The sequence below is a fragment of the Oncorhynchus nerka genome, linkage group LG7, assembly GCF_034236695.1.
Source record: "Oncorhynchus nerka isolate Pitt River linkage group LG7, Oner_Uvic_2.0, whole genome shotgun sequence".
Taxonomy (NCBI): Eukaryota; Metazoa; Chordata; class Actinopteri; order Salmoniformes; family Salmonidae; genus Oncorhynchus; species Oncorhynchus nerka.
This window is the reverse complement of record NC_088402.1, coordinates 13,250,228-13,258,321: the sequence shown is the minus strand read 5'-3', so window position 1 is coordinate 13,258,321 and position 8,094 is coordinate 13,250,228. Positions and strand designations below refer to the sequence as shown.

At 49.2% G+C, this 8,094-nt stretch overlaps 1 pseudogene; it reads right to left on the bottom strand.

The window, feature by feature from the left end:
* LOC135572389 (integrin beta-8-like) overlaps positions 1 to 8,094 on the bottom strand; it is an 83,242-nt pseudogene that overhangs the window by 50,674 nt on the left and 24,474 nt on the right.

Here is an 8,094-nt window from a genome sequence, read left to right as displayed (position 1 = left end):
GTAGAGTTAGAGGTAGAGTTAGAGGAGAGGTAGAGGGGTAGAGTTAGAGGGAGAGATAGAGGTAGAGGGTAGAGGTAGAGGGAGATATAAGTGAGAGTTGAAAGTAGAGGGCAGAGGGCAGAGGAGAGTTAGAGGTAGAGGTAGAGGGTAGAGGTGAGTTAGAAGTAGAGTTGGGTAGAGGTAGAGGAGAGGTAGAGTGAGAGGGTATAGGTAGAGTTAAGTGAGAGGTGAGAGTTAGAGGTGGAGGGGTGGAGGTAGAGGTAGAGGAGAGGGGCAGAGGTAGAATTAGAGGTAGAGTTAGAGTTAGAGGTGAATGAGATGGGTAGAGTGCAGAGGCAGCGTTAGAGGTAGAGTAGATAGATCGAGTTAGAGGTAGAGTAGAGGGGTAGAGTTAGAGGGAGAGGTAGAGGTAGAGAGGGGTAGAGGTAGAGGTAGAGTTAGAGTTAGAGGTAAAGTTAGAGGAGAGAGAGTTAGAGAGTAGGGAGTAGGGAGAGTTAGAGGTAGAGGGTAGAGGTGAGGTAGAGGGGTAGATGTAAAGGAGAGGTAGAGTTAGAGGTAGATGTAGAGTTAGAGTTAGAGGTAGAGGGGTAGAGGTAGAGGTAGAGGTAGAGTTAGAGGTAGAGTTAGAGGGGTAGAGGTAGAGGTAGAATTAGAGGTAGAGTTAGAGTTAGAGGTAGAGGGAGAGGTAGAGGGGTAGAAGCGTAGAGGTAGAGGTAGAGGGAGAGTTAGAGTGAGAGTTAGAAGTAAAGGGGTAGAGGGGTAGAGGAGAGTTAGAGGTAGAGGTAGAGGGGTAGAGGTAGAGGGGTAGAGTTAGAGGTAGAGGGAGAGTTAGAAGTAGAGTTGGAGGTAGAGGTAGAGGGAGAGGTAGAGTGAGAGGGTATAGGTAGAGTTAGAGGTAGAGGTAGAGTTAGAGGTGGAGGGGTGGAGGTAGAGGTAGAGGAGAGAGGGAGTAGAGGTAGAATTAGAGGTAGAGTTAGAGTTAGAGGTAGAGTGAGAGGGTAGAGTTAGAGGGAGTAGAGGTAGAGGGGGGTAGAGGGGTAGAGGTAGAGGTAGAGTTAGAGGTAAGTTAGAGGTAGCGTTAGAGGTAGAGGGGTAGAGTTGGAGGGAGAGGTAGAGTAGAGGGGTAGAGTTAGAGGTAGAGTTAGAGGTAGAGTTAGAGGGGAGAGGTAGGGGGTAGAGTTAGAGGGAGAGATAGAGGTAGAGGGTAGAGGTAGAGGGAGAGATAGAGTGAGAGTTAGAAGTAGAGGGGTAGAGGGGTAGAGGGGAGAGTTAGAGGTAGAGGTAGAGGGGCAGAGGTAGAGTTAGAAGTAGAGTTGGAGGTAGAGAGTAGGGAGGTAGAGTGAGAGGGGTATAGGTAGAGTTAGAGGTAGAGGTAGAGTTAGAGGTGGAGGGGTGGAGGTAGAGGTAGAGGGAGAGGGGTAGAGGTAGAATTAGAGGTAGAGTTAGAGTTAGAGGTAGAGTGAGATGGGTAGAGGTAGAGGTAGCGTTAGAGGTGAGTAGAGGTAGAGGTCGAGTTAGAGGTAGAGGTAGAGGGGAGAGTTAGAGGGAGAGGTAGAGGTAGAGGGGTAGAGGTAGAGGCAGAGTTAGAGTTAGAGGTAAAGTTAGAGTGAGAGTTAGAGGTAGAGGGGCAGAGGGAGAGTTAGAGGTAGAGGGGTAGAGGTAGAGGTAGAGGGTAGATGTAAAGGGAGAGGTAGAGGTAGAGTTAGAGGTAGATGTAGAGTTAGAGTTAGAGGTAGAGGGTAGAGGTAGAGGTAGAGGTAGAGTTAGAGGTAGAGTTAGAGGGTAGAGGTGAGGTAGGAATTAGAGGTAGAGTTAGAGTTAGAGGTAGAGGGAGAGGTAGAGGGTAGACGTAGAGGTAGAGGTAGAGGGAGAGTTAGAGTGAGAGTTAGAAGTAAGGGTAGAGGGGGTAGAGGGAGAGTTAGAGGTAGAGGTAGAGGGTAGAGGTAGAGGTAGAGTTAGAGGTAGAGGGAGAGTTAGAAGTAGAGTTGGAGGTAGAGGTAGAGGGAGAGTAGAGTGAGAGGGGTATAGGTAGAGTTAGAGGTAGAGGTAGAGTTAGAGGTGGAGGGGTGGAGGTAGAGGTAGAGGAGAGGGGCAGAGGTAGAATTAGAGGTAGAGTTAGAGTTAGAGGTAGAGTGAGAGGGGTAGAGGTAGAGGTAGAGGTCGAGTTAGAGGTAGAGGTAGAGGGTAGAGTTAGAGGTAGAGGTAGAGTTAGAGGTAAAGTTAGAGTGAGAGTTAGAGTGTGAGGGGGTAGAGTGGTAGAGGAGAGTTAGAGGTAGAGTTGGAGGTAGAGGTAGAGGGAGAGTTAGCGGTAGAGGTAGAGTTAGAGGTAGAGTTAGAGGGGGTAGAGGTAGAGGTAGAGGGGTAGAGTTGGAGGGAGGTAGAGGTAGAGGGTGAGTTAGAGGTAGAGGTAGAGGTAGAGTTAGAGGTAGAGTTGGAGGTAGAGGGAGAGTTAGTGGTAGAGGTAGAGTTAGAGGGTAGAGTTAGAGGGGTAGAGGTAGAGTTAGAGGTAGAGTTAGAGGGGTAGAGGTAGAGGTAGAGGGGTAGATTTGGAGGAGAGGTAGAGGTAGAGGGTAGAGTTAGAGGTAGAGTTAGGAGGTAGAGTTAGAGGGGTAGAGTGGTAGAGGAGAGTTAGGGGTAGAGGGGAGTAGATGTAAAGGGAGAGGTAGAGGTAGAGTTAGAGGTAGAGGTAGAGTTAGAGTTAGAGGTAGAGGGTAGAGGTAGAGTGAGAGGTAGAGTTAGAGGGAGAGGTAGAGGGGTAGAGTTAGAGGAGAGATAGAGGTAGAGGGTAGAGGTAGAGGAGAGATAGAGTGAGAGTTAGAAGTAGAGGGGGTAGAGGGGTAGAGGGAGAGTTAGAGGTAGAGGTAGAGGGTAGAGGTAGAGTTAAAGTAGAGTTGGAGGTAGAGGTAGAGGAGAGGTAGAGTGAGAGGGGTATAGGTAGAGTTAGAGGTAGAGGTAGAGTTAGAGGTGGAGGGGTGGAGGTAGAGGTAGAGGAGAGGGGTAGAGGTAGAATTAGAGGTAGAGTTAGAGTTAGAGGTAGAGTGAGATGGGTAGAGGTAGAGGTAGGCGTGTAGAGGTAGAGGTGAGGTCGAGTTAGAGGTAGAGGTAGAGGGGTAGAGTTAGAGGGAGAGGTAGAGGTAGAGGGGTAGAGGTAGAGGTAGAGTTAGAGTTAGAGGTAAAGTTAGAGTGAGAGTTAGAGGTAGAGGGTAGAGGGAGAGTTAGAGGTAGAGGGGTAGAGGTAGAGGTAGAGGGGGTAGATGTAAAGGAGAGGTAGAGGTAGAGTTAGAGGTAGATGTAGAGTTAGAGTTAGAGGTAGAGGGGTAGAGGTAGAGGTAGAGGTAGAGTTAGAGGTAGAGTTAGAGGGGTAGAGGTAGAGGTAGAATTAGAGGTAGAGTTAGAGTTAGAGGTAGAGGGAGAGGTAGAGGGGAGATCGTAGAGGTAGAGGTAGAGGGAGAGTTAGAGTGAGTTAGAAGTAAAGGGGTAGAGGGGTAGAGGGAGAGTTAGAGGTAGAGGTAGAGGGTAGAGGTAGAGGCAGAGTTAGAGGGAGAGTTAGAAGTAGAGTTGGAGGTAGAGGTAGAGGGAGAGGTAGAGTGAGGAGGGGTATAGGTAGAGTTAGAGGTAGAGGTAGAGTTAGAGGTGGAGGGGTGGAGGTAGAGGTAGAGGGAGAGGGGCAGAGGTAGAATTAGAGGTAGAGTTAGAGTTAGAGGTAGAGTGAGAGGGCAGAGGTAGAGGTAGAGGTCGAGTTAGAGGTAGAGGTAGAGGGGTAGAGTTAGAGGGAGAGGTAGAGGTAGAGGGGTAGAGGTAGAGGTAGAGGTAGAGTTAGAGGTAAAGTTAGAGTGAGTTAGAGGTGAGGGTAGAGTGGTAGAGGGAGAGTTAGAGGTAGAGTTGGAGGTAGAGGTAGAGGAGAGTTAGCGGTAGAGGTAGAGTTAGAGGTAGAGGTAGAGGGGCAGAGGCAGAGGCAGAGGGCAGAGTTGGAGGGAGGCAGAGGCAGAGGGGCAGAGTTAGTGGTAGAGGTAGAGTTAGAGGTAGAGTTGGAGGTAGAGGGAGAGTTAGTGGTAGAGGTAGAGTTAGAGGTAGAGTTAGAGGGGAGGCAGAGTTAGAGGTAGAGGAGGGGCAGAGGTGAGAGGGGCAGATTTGGAGGGGAGAGGTAGAGGTAGAGGGTAGAGTTAGAGGTAGAGTTAGAGGGGTAGAGTGGTAGAGGGAGAGTTAGGGGGTAGAGGGGTAGATGTAAAGGGAGAGGTAGAGGTAGAGTTAGAGGTAGAGGTAGAGTTAGGAGTTAGAGGTAGAGGGGGCAGAGGTAGAGTGAGAGGGGTATAGGTAGAGTTAGAGGTAGAGGTAGAGTTAGAGGTGGAGGGGTGGAGGTAGAGGTAGAGGGAGAGGGGTAGAGGTAGAGGTAGAGGTCGAGTTAGAGGTAGAGGTAGAGGGGTAGAGTTAGAGGGAGAGGTAGAGGTAGAGGGGAGAGGGGTAGAGGTAGAGGTAGAGTTAGAGGTAAAGTTAGAGTGAGAGTTAGAGGTAGAGGGGTAGAGTGGTAGAGGGAGAGTTAGAGGTAGAGTTGGAGGTAGAGGTAGAGGGAGAGTTAGCGGTAGAGGTAGAGTTAGAGGTAGAGTTAGAGGGGTAGAGGTAGAGGTAGAGGGTAGAGTTGGAGGGAGAGGTAGAGGTAGAGGGGTAGAGTTAGAGGTAGAGGTAGAGGTAGAGTTAGAGGGGTAGAGGTAGAGGTAGAATTAGAGGTAGAGTTAGAGTTAGAGGTAGAGGGGTAGACGTAGAGGTAGAGGTAGAGGGAGAGTTAGAGTGAGAGTTAGAAGTAGAGGGGTAGAGGGGTAGAGGGAGAGTTAGAGTTAGAGGTAGAGGGAGAGGGAGAGTTAGCGGTAGAGGTAGAGGGGTGAGGTAGAGGGAGAGGGGTAGAGGTAGAATTAGAGGTAGAGTTAGAGGGGTAGAGGTAGAGGTAGAGGGAGAGGGGTAGAGGTAGAGGTAGAGGTAGAGTTAGAGGTAGAGGTAGAGTTAGAGGTAGAGTTAGAGGTAGAGGGGTAGAGGAGAGGGGTAGAGGTAGAAGTAGAGTTAGAGGTAGCGTTAGAGGTAGAGGGGTAGAGCTGGAGGGAGAGGTAGAGGTAGAGGGTAGAGTTAGAGGTAGAGTTAGAGGTAGTGGTAGAGGTGAGGGGTAGAGTTAGAGTAGAGGTAGAGTTAGAGGTAGAGTTAGAGGGAGAGATAGAGGGTAGAGTTAGAGGTAGAGTTAGAGGTAGAGGGGTAGAGGTAGAGGGAGAGTTAAAGTGAGAGTTAGAAGTAGAGGGGTTGGTGGGGTAGAGGGAGAGTTAGAGGTAGAGGTAGAGTTAGAGGCAGAGGGGTAGAGGTAGAGGTAGAGTTAGAGGTAGAGGAGAGTTAGAAGTAGAGTTGGAGGTAGAGGTAGAGGAGAGTTAGCGGTAGAGGTAGAGGGGTAGTTGTAGGGTAGAGAGGTAGAGTGAGAGGGGTAGAGGTAGAGTTAGAGGTGAGAGTTAGAGGTAGAGGGTGGAGGTAGAGGTAGAGGGAGAGGGGTAGAGGTAGAATTAGAGGTAGAGTTAGAGTTAGAGGTAGAGTGAGAGGGGTAGAGGTAGAGGTAGAGGTAGAGTTAGAGGTAGAGGTAGAGGTAGAGGTCGAGTTAGAGGTAGAGGGGGGTAGAGTTAGAGGGAGAGGGGTAGAGGTAGAGTTAGAGGTAGAGGCAGAGTTAGAGGTAGAGTTAGAGGGTAGAGGTAGAGGTAGAGGGGTAGAGTTGGAGGGAGAGGTAGAGGTAGATGGGTAGATGTAAAGGAGAGGTAGAGGTAGAGGTAGAGGTAGAGTTAGAGTTAGAGGTAGAGGGGTAGAGGTAGAGGGAGAGGTGTAGAGGTAGAGTTAGAGGTAGAGGGAGAGTTAGCGGTAGAGGTAGAGTTAGAGGTAGAGTTAGAGGGGTAGAGGTAGAGGTAGAGGTAGAGGGGTAGAGTTGGAGGGAGAGGTAGAGGTAGAGGGGCAGAGTTAGAGGTAGAGGTAGAGGTAGAGTTAGGAGTAGAGTTGAGGGGTAGAGGTAGAGGTAGAATTAGAGGTAGAGTTAGAGTTAGAGGTAGAGGGAGAGGTAGAGGGGTAGACGTAGAGGTAGAGGTAGAGGAGAGTTAGAGTGAGAGTTAGAAGTAGAGGGGTAGAGGTAGAGGTAGAGGTAGAGGGAGAGTTAGCGGTAGAGGTAGAGGGGTAGAGGTAGAGGTAGAGTTAGAGGTAGAGGGGTAGAGGTAGAGGAGAGGGGTAGAGGTAGAAGTAGAGTTAGAGGTAGAGTTAGAGGTAGCGTTAGAGGTAGAGGGGTAGAGTTAGAGGTAGAGGTAGAGGTAGAGGTAGAGTTAGAGGTAGAGTTAGAGGGAGAGGTAGAGGGGTAGAGTTAGAGGTAGAGTTAGAAGTAGAGGGGTAGAGGGGTAGAGGGAGAGTTAGAGGTAGAGTTAGAGGTAGAGTTAGAGGTAGAGGAGAGTTAGAAGTAGAGTTGGAGGTAGAGGTAGAGGGAGAGTTAGCGGTAGAGGTAGAGGGGGTAGTGGTAGAGGTAGAATTAGAGGTAGAGTTAGAGTTAGAGGTAGAGGAGAGGTAGAGGGGTAGACGTAGAGGTAGAGGTAGAGGAGAGTTAGAGTGAGAGTTAGAAGTAGAGGGGTAGAGGGGTAGAGGAGAGTTAGAGGTAGAGGGTAGAGGTAGAGGTAGAGGGGTAGAGGTAGAGGTAGAGTTAGAGGTAGAGGGAGAGGGAGAGTTAGCGGTAGAGGTAGAGGGGTAGAGGGAGAGGGGTAGAGGTAGAATTAGAGGTAGAGTTAGAGGGGTAGAGGTAGAGGTAGAGGAGAGGGGTAGAGGTAGAGGTAGAGGTAGAGTTAGAGGTAGAGTTAGAGGTAGAGTTAGAGGTAGAGGGGTAGAGGTAGAGGGAGAGGGGTAGAGGTAGAAGTAGAGTTAGGGGGTAGAGTTGGAGGGAGAGGTAGAGGTAGAGGGGTAGAGTTAGAGGTAGTGGTAGAGGTAGAGGGGTAGAGGTAGAATTAGAGGTAGAGTTAGAGTTAGAGGGGTAGAGTTAGAGGTAGAGGAGAGGGTAGAGGTAGAGTTAGAGGTAGAGGTAGAGTTAGAGGTAGCATTAGAGGTAGAGTTAGAGGTAGAGTTAGAGGGGTAGAGGTAGAGTTAGAGGTAGAGTTTGAGGTAGAGTTAGAGGGGTAGGGGTAGAGTTACAGGTAGAGTTAGAGGTAGAGTTACAGGTTGAGGTAGAGGTTGAGGTTGAGGTAGAGGTGTAGAGGTAGAGTTAGAGGTTGAGGTAGAGGTTGAGGTAGAGGTAGAGGTGGAGGTAGAGGTGTAGAGGTAGAGGTTGAGGTAGAGGTTGAGGTAGAGGTAGAGGAGAGAGTAGAGGTTGAGGTAGAGGTTGAGGTAGAGTTAGAGTTACAGGTTGAGGTAGAGGTTGAGGTAGAGGTTGAGGTTGAGGTAGAGGTGTAGAGGTAGAGTTAGAGGTTGAGGTTGAGGTAGAGGTGTAGAGGTAGAGGTTGAGGTAGAGGTGTAGAGGTAGAGGTTGAGGTAGAGGTTGAGGTAGAGGTAGAGGTTGAGGTAGAGGTTGAGGTAGAGGTAGAGGTGGAGGTAGAGGAGTAGAGGTAGAGGTTGAGGTAGAGGTTGAGGTAGAGTTAGAGTTACAGTGAGAAGAGCCGATATTCAACCTCAAGACATTAATGGTGGACTCATCAATATAGCCAACACATCCTCACTAAAGTGGAAGACTAGGTGACCACTAAGACTGCATCATTGTATCCTCTGAAACAATATATCCCCTAGTGAAGCTTTTCATTAACAATAACAGGTCAGCTGATCATCACATGACACGTTCATGATCACATGACAAGTCATAATCTTACCAGATCAGATTACTCCCAAATACTCTATAAGAATCTCACACGCATACGCACACGCAAACACACATCCACTTGCATGCGGGAGTGTGCGTGTTGGTGTGTGCGTTTGTGTGTGTGAGTGAGTGAGTGCATGATTTTGTGTGTGATTGTGTGTGTGTGTGTGTGATTTTGTGTGTGTGTGTGATTTTGTGTGTGATTTTGTGTGTGATTGTGTGTGCGTACGTGTGTGTACCGTCTGGTTGGGCTGGAC